At 41.9% G+C, this 7,330-nt stretch overlaps 1 long non-coding RNA gene across 4 annotated transcripts in view; it reads left to right on the plus strand.

Moving 5' to 3' along the window:
• Window positions 1–5,967, plus strand: part of LOC105239727 — a 42,624-nt gene extending 36,657 nt beyond the window's left edge. For 2 of the 4 annotated variants that reach the window (XR_004627716.1, XR_002143703.2), the window contains 2 exons: window positions 299–540; window positions 5,427–5,967. This is a non-coding gene — a long non-coding RNA (uncharacterized LOC105239727). The remainder of the gene's footprint in view (window positions 1–298; window positions 541–5,426) is intronic. The other 2 variants (XR_004627717.1, XR_002143702.2) reach the window with 1 other exon arrangement.
• The last annotated feature ends 1,363 nt before the right edge of the window (window positions 5,968–7,330 follow it).

A 7,330-nucleotide genomic window follows, 5' to 3' on the forward strand; every position in this document is an offset into this window, starting at 1 on the left:
ACTTTTGATTAAGCTCTACTTTCCACTGGGCAAAAGAAAAATCATGAATGTTAAGTGTTTTCAGGTTTGGTAGATGTATTCCAAGAATACTTGTCAGAGAATCAGATTAAAAAACAAAAACTGTAATATTTATATTACCAGAAGAAAATGCTTTGATGAAAAAATATTTTAGGAATACCTATAATTAGTTCTTGGAATTGATCTTTGTGTTGTTTAATGCTCTGTCCCTGTCAAAAAACATTTGTCATATTGGCTCATGTCATTTGATCTCTATATCCTATTTCTTATTTCCTTCCAGGACATGCGAGCATGGGCAAACACTTTTTAATTATCCTGATCAAGTGCGGGGGACATCTTTTCGCTGACCCCACTTGTAATCAACTGTGATCTCCTAGAAGCAGGCGAATTGATTGCTTCTATCCTTCCCAACTAGCCAGAAGAGTGGCTCATACATTATCCTGCCCCTTTGAAAAAATCCAGCTCTGTGATTGATTTCATGACTGCCTGTGGCAGCAAATTCCTCAGAATGAATTCTACCAGGTGAAGCTGTATTTCCTATAACTTGCTTTAAATTTCCTTAGCATTAGCTATGCTGAGCAGCACAGTCTCTTTCGGGACAACGTAATAAGGATCTATCACTTTTACTGGCCAGGACCTACCTTTAATGCCTAAGTCAATCTCTCTTATTTTCTAGCCCAGATTCAGTAATTCTAACTTTTGAAATCTCCTGTCGTGAGTGAATCTACAGTGCACTCGATTTCTTGCCCTGTCTCGCAGCTGTGCCATCCCTGCCCTACCTTCCTTCGGGGGAGGAAGTAAAAGATGAACAAGAACACAGGCAAACCTGTAGTATTTTCCTCTGTGATGTTATTGTACTATGCTCTTTCTTCTTCTTCTTTTAAATCGTCTTGATTTCTCTGCACACCAAAAGAGAAATTCAGCCAGAGCAAGGGAAAATGTCTTGGAAACATTTTTATCCAATTCATACCCTGGGGCGCTTGGGTGGCTCAGTTGGTTAAGTGTCCAACTCTTGAACTCAGCTCAGGTCTCGATCTCACTGTCGTGAGGGAAAGCCCTGCCCAAGCCCTCCAAGCTGGGCATGGAGCCAACTTAAAAAAATAATAAAATAAAATAATAAAATAAAATAAAATTTCTCTGCAGTGGCTCATCTTATAGTCCTCTATGGATTGGGACTTTTTATCCTACAGGAAATGTCCTAAAGGAATTTGACACAACTCTGTTTCAGTTTGGATATCTCCTGGGTGCAAGGAAGGCTTCTTTTTACTAAATAAGATAGACGTCACTTTATCAAATAGACGGACACTACAGAAATTCGTTACTAATGAAATTTATTATAATGAAATTTTTTAATAATTTTTTTATAATGAAATTTATTATAATTATAAGTTAAGCATCTGTCCGAAGACCACATTTTCTCTAGATTTTTTGCAGAGATATGCCTCATCTTTACCTGCACCCCTGAATAATATGATTTCTGGTGACTTCCTTTTATTAGTTTTGCAATGTCATTGTCAAGGTGGAATTATTTGATGACTTAAAACTTTTATAAGATTTTCAAACTTAAATGAAGAATTACATTTTAATAAAACATATCTTGTCATTTATTTGTTGAGATGTGTGTGGCAGAGACATGCTATTTCATGCTTGTTGACTAAATTGGCTTTGAAATATACTTGAATTGTGGGGGCCTGGAATGACCAAAAAAAAGATCAAATTGGGGTACACACTGAAGCAGGAATAACTTTAACTTCGTTTTAATTTTGATATTTCTGGGGGTGCCTGGGTGGCTCAGTTGTTAAGCGTCTGCCTTCGGCTCAGGGCAAGATCCCAGGGTGCTGGGATCGAGCCCCATATCAGGCTCCTCTGCCGGAAGCCTGCCTCTTCCTCTCCCACTCCCCCTGCTTGTGTTCCCTCTCTCCCTGGCTATCTCTCTCTCTGTCAAAATAAATAAATAAAATCTTTAAAAAAAATTGGCATTTCTGTAAAGAGGAGAAAATAGAGGAGGGAGGAAAATAGAGGAGAGAGGCCTATGCATTTGTGTCTGTGTGGTGGGGTGGGTAATGACAAATTAGGAATGCCTCCACAGTGACACACTTTTGGCCTTTCTTGTCTCATTCATCTTCCGTCCCTCCCTTCCTCCCTTCCTTTTTCTGTGTCTTCCTGTGTTCTTTCTCTTTTACTCCCATCAAAGATTACTGAGCACCTATTATGTGCAAATATGGCACTAAGCACTGAGGTACAATGGGAAGCCAGGAAGTAGTCCCTGAGCTCACAGAGCAGGAACCCAGCACTCAGAAAACAGTTGCATAAAGTGCATTAGGAGTCATCTTTCAGGAACCAGAACAGCACGGATAAAAAGCCAGGTCCTGGTTGATGGGGGGTGTGAAGGTTTCCTGTGGGAAGCCATGTTAAAACAGATATGTGAATGATGGATCGAAGTTGGCAAGAGGAAGGAGTTAGGGGAAGAAAAAGCCATCCACAAAGCCAACAGAGCTTGTGGCATAGGAGCTCAAGGGAGTCTGGCCGGGCTGGGTGGGTGGAGGGCAGGGCTGCAGGGGAAGGTTCAGCTGAGGCCATCAAGGGTTGGAGTGCCAGTGATTTCTTTGAAAACATTAATGACAGTATTTGGGAAACTATTTGGGGACAAGCGGGGGTTCTTTTCCCAAAGTCGAATAAAGATTAGGTAGAGTTGTAATTATTACAACAGAATCCTTGAAGTTCTAAGAAACAACTTAGAAATTCAAGAATATGTCAGACATCTGCATCCTTGTCTCCCTGTCCCTGTATGGGGACCGGAATATGGGGTAAGGGGCGGCCCAGAGAGAGAAGCTGGATGCAGCGGAGATTAGTTACTCACCTGTAAACTGGCAAAGAAGCTCACCTGGTGTAGGGAGGTCTCTCTAAGGGCTCTCCTCAGTATCAGTACATAGAGCTCGGAGAGACCTGGAGACACTGTTGCATGTACTAACACTTTACCAGCAGCTCTCAAACTATCTTTCTTTCCTTTCCCTCTTTCCTTTCTCTTCCTTCCGCCCTCCCTCCCTCTCTCTCCACTTCCTTCCTTCCCTCTCTCCCTACTTCCCTCCTTCTCTCTCCTCTTTCTCTTTTTCTTTCTTTCTTTCTTTCTTTCTTTCTTTCTTTCTTTCTTTCTTTCTCTTTCCCTTCCTTCCTTTTCTTTCTTTCTTTCTTTCTTTCTTTCTTTCTTTCTTTTTCTTCCTTCCTTCCTTCCTTTCTTTTTCTTTCTTTCTTTTTCTTTCTTTCTTTCTTTCTTTCTTTCTTTCTTTCTTTCTTTCTTTCTCTTTTCCTTCCCTTTCTTTCTTTCTTTCTTTCTTTCTTTCTTTCTTTCTTTCTCCCTTTCTTTCTTTCTTTCTTTCTTTCTTTCTTTCTTTCTTTCTTTTTCTTTTCTTTCATCAAAGCTGTAAAAGTCAGAAAAATTGAGCAACTTTTTAACTTTCTCACCCAGGCCAAGGGTCACTTTGTTGACAATGAAACGAAATTAAAGGTCAAAGTCATGTTCCCCTTTCTCATCTTTTTATTGGTGCAGAAATATAAGTGCAGGGCTCTTAATGCTCCTGGAGATAAAAGCCCCAGTCCTCTTGCATGCAACCACCCACCCACGTCCCCATGACCCCCAGGATACCAAGAGACATTCAGCTTCAAGCGGGAAAGAAAATTTGCTGGAAAAGGCCTCCTCAGAGCCCAACATAGCTCTGCCACTGGAGTCCTGACTCACAGGACATCAAGAATGCAGTGTGGGCCCACATGCTTTTTCCAAATAATTCTTAATGAATTAGCTCAACTTCGCAGTTTAACAGACTGCTTACTTACCCTAATGTGTTTTTCTGTTTGGCCTAATAAAGGCAAATGGTTTTGCGAGATATCTAAGGTACAGATCCTCTTTGGCAAACATGAGAATAAATTCTGAAGCTTGGTTGGGGGATCAGAACGGGGTCCCACACCATCATTTCATTTCTGGCTTTAACACCCTTTCGTGACCAGACAAAAAAAATGAAAATTAAAGCAGAGGTTGTATGCCAAATTGTGAAATAGCCATAATTCAACCATGTCTACACAGTGGCGGACAAACACTTTAGATGCAAACAGACAAATTGTGTACAGGCCCTTGCAGGACTTAAATATTTGAAACCATGTTTTTCTTAAAGGATACCTAGGACACAACTCTTGCCTAGATATATTTTATGGCAATTGCCAGAGAATTTTCGAAGGACTTTGAGCAGAAATTATTTCATTGAAATACAATATATATATTTTGGGGAGAAGAGGGATCAAGATAATATGTCTGTTATTTCAGATTGAGAGGCCAGTCTTTAATTTTGAGGGACTGTCTCCAACTTCATATGACATCACTTTAATTGGACAGCCGTGTTTGCAGAATTCCCTGGTCAGGCCAAGCACTGGTCAGGCAGGGACAATGGGATGTTCATCCATACCCTGGTTCTCAAAATGCATTTGTTGAACTGAATTAAATGGCTGACGAGGGAGAGGTGGTGGCCTCCGAGGCTACTGAAATACCCAGCCCTAGTGTCCATAACTGAGCCCTGCTACAACGAACCCCTTTCCTGCCTATTTCCTATTCCAGACAGAAAAATATCCATAACTGGGTAGTCAACTCAAAATAGGAACAATGACAGCAATAATGCAATAAAAACCTAGACTCAGCACTCACTACATCAGAGACCGTGCCAGGCCCTGTTAGTTTCTGTGATGCTTACAGCAGCTGGAAGGGAGGTAGAATATTGGTCCCATTTCCATTTCACAGCCAAAGAGGGTGAGATTTAGAGAAAGGCTCGAGTCATAGAGCGAGCATGGGAGGGACCCAGAACTCAAGTTGGTTTCTATTGTTTGATCTGGATACTGTGCCATTAATCATGATCCAGACTCAACAGACTGGACCATAAATCACGGAGGGTTCTAGAGGCACCTGGGTGGCTCAGTCAGGTAAGCTGCCAACTGGATTTCAGCTCAGGTCATAGTCTCAGGGTCCTGGGATCTAGCCCTGAGTTGGGCTCTGCACTCAGCAGGGAGTATGTGTAAGGATTCTCTCTCTCTCTCTCTCTCTCTCTCCCTCTGCCCCTTCCCCTGCTCTCACACACACTCTCTCTCTCAAATAAATAAATCTAAAAAAAAAACAAACACACACACACAGAAGTTTCTAGAAAAGAAGAGGGATTCCCCTGGATCACAGTGTGTGCCCAAAGCAAATTTAGAGTGGGAGATCTTTCCTGAGGACTGGCTCTTTCTTTCTTTCCTCTGTTCTCCCTTTCCTTTTCTCATGACTCCATTAAACTATATTGGAATGGTGAGGCCCTTGAGTTGGGTGGGAGAGAGGAACAAGAGAGACCCTGTTCTGACCCTCTGCCCTCTTCCTGTTCTCCTTCCCACAGGACCGATGGGCTGAACAGTCTTAAAGCCTGGCTGTGGCCATCCATCTGGACGACTCCAGCAGACCCACGTGTCCTGCGGTTCAACTTTTCAAACCTACCCCATTTGTAATTCCTCAGCAGGATTCTGAGCTCTGCTGGGCATATTTCGGTTTTACAGTTAATCAGAAAGATTTTGCTCCAAATTTTCCCTGAGTGTGGGGCTTTATTAATGCGATATGCCTCATAGTAGTGAGTGCCTGCTTTTGAGCCATATGCCCTGAATAAGTTATCAGGTTTCATTGTTTACCCTTGGTTAAAAAAAAAAATTCCATACACTCTGACCTCATGACACCTAAACCCTGCCCGTGCAGTTAAAACAGGAAAACTAGTCATCTGATATCATGAAGGCAAATCAGCTGGTAGACGCGCTCAAATGTTTCCGTCTCCACCAGTGTGTGGGCATTGTGGGGAGCCATAGATTATTAATCAGGAATGCGCGGGAGAGGATTTCTGGTTCGTGTGTGTGTGAATTTCCAAAATAAACCCAGTACAAAGAGATACAGCCACAGTGCATTTATTTTTCATTGTTAGCACATATCATTATGTCATCATGTAAGAATTGCCCAAAGAAATAGAAAAAAAAAAAAACCACATGGATTGCTTAATGCCAACCCCCTCTCCCGCCCCAGCCCGCCTGTGGAGTTGTCTGAGAAAGGAAAAAACATGAGCATTAGTCAGGCCCTCGGGGTGAGGAGGCTTCTTACCATGAGCCAGTGCCAGGTTAGTCTGGGTGTCTGCAGAGCAGGCTTTGGCAGGACACCAGAGAGAGGTTATTTCATAATCCAGGACTCGCCCCAGAGGATTCTGAGCCAGCAAAACACTAATGGGAACCCAGGGTGAGAGGAGAGTGAGAGAATTTATTCTGCGGATCAAAACCTTCTACGCTTAAAGATGTTTCCTTCCTAGTGTTGATTTCTTTTTATTTTAGCTGCTGCACATTTTTTTATTTTTTCTCACCAGATTATACAACATATCAAATTGTTCTGTCTCCGGCTCCCTTGAACGTACTGTTACACAGATTCGTCCCTAAAGATATACTGGCTGTTTTGGGAAGGGGTTGGGGGAGAGATGGTGGTTTTTCTAATAAGATATAAAAATAATTAACATTTATTGAGCACTTACTTATACCAAGTGGTGTGCCAAAATGTGCACAGGATATCTCAGTAATTCTTGGATCCTAGAATCTGGGTACTGTTACCAGGCCTAATTGCAGTTGGGCAAATAAGCATGCCTGAGGTCACAGATCAAGTAAGTAAGCAAGGCAAAAAGTAAGCCCTTGTAGCCTGGTCAAGTTGGTGCTCTTAAGGTAGATTCTGTCCCTGCGAACGGCGACAGCTCTTGGCTTGGTGTCTCCAGGAGCTGCTGGTGGGCTCTGGGTTTCCGTCTTGGCTAAGAACCTATTCTGTTAACCACTATGTACTTTAAAACTGCTGAAAACAAAACAAAACAAAACAAAACAAAACAAAACAAAACAAAAAACTACACTGAGTTGGAAAATAGGTTGGCAGTTTCTTATAAAACTGAACATATTCTTACCATAGGATCTCGTAATCACATTCCTTGGTGGTTCTGAGTTCCATCTGAGTTGAAGACTTCTGTCCACAGGGAAACCTGCACATGAGTGTTTATAGGAACTTCATTCATAATTAGCAAAACTTAGCATAGCACCAATCAAGATGTCCTTCAGTAGGTGAATGGATAAACAGACTGGTACATCCAGACAATAGAATATTATGCATCAATAAAAAGAAATAAGCAATCAAGCCATGAACAGACATGGAGGAAACTTACATGCATATTGTTAAGAGAAAGAAGCTAATCTGAAAAGGCTACACACTGTATGATTCCAGCCATATGCATTCCGG

This window comes from Ailuropoda melanoleuca, chromosome 9 (genome assembly GCF_002007445.2).
Source record: "Ailuropoda melanoleuca isolate Jingjing chromosome 9, ASM200744v2, whole genome shotgun sequence".
Lineage (NCBI taxonomy): Eukaryota > Metazoa > Chordata > Mammalia > Carnivora > Ursidae > Ailuropoda > Ailuropoda melanoleuca.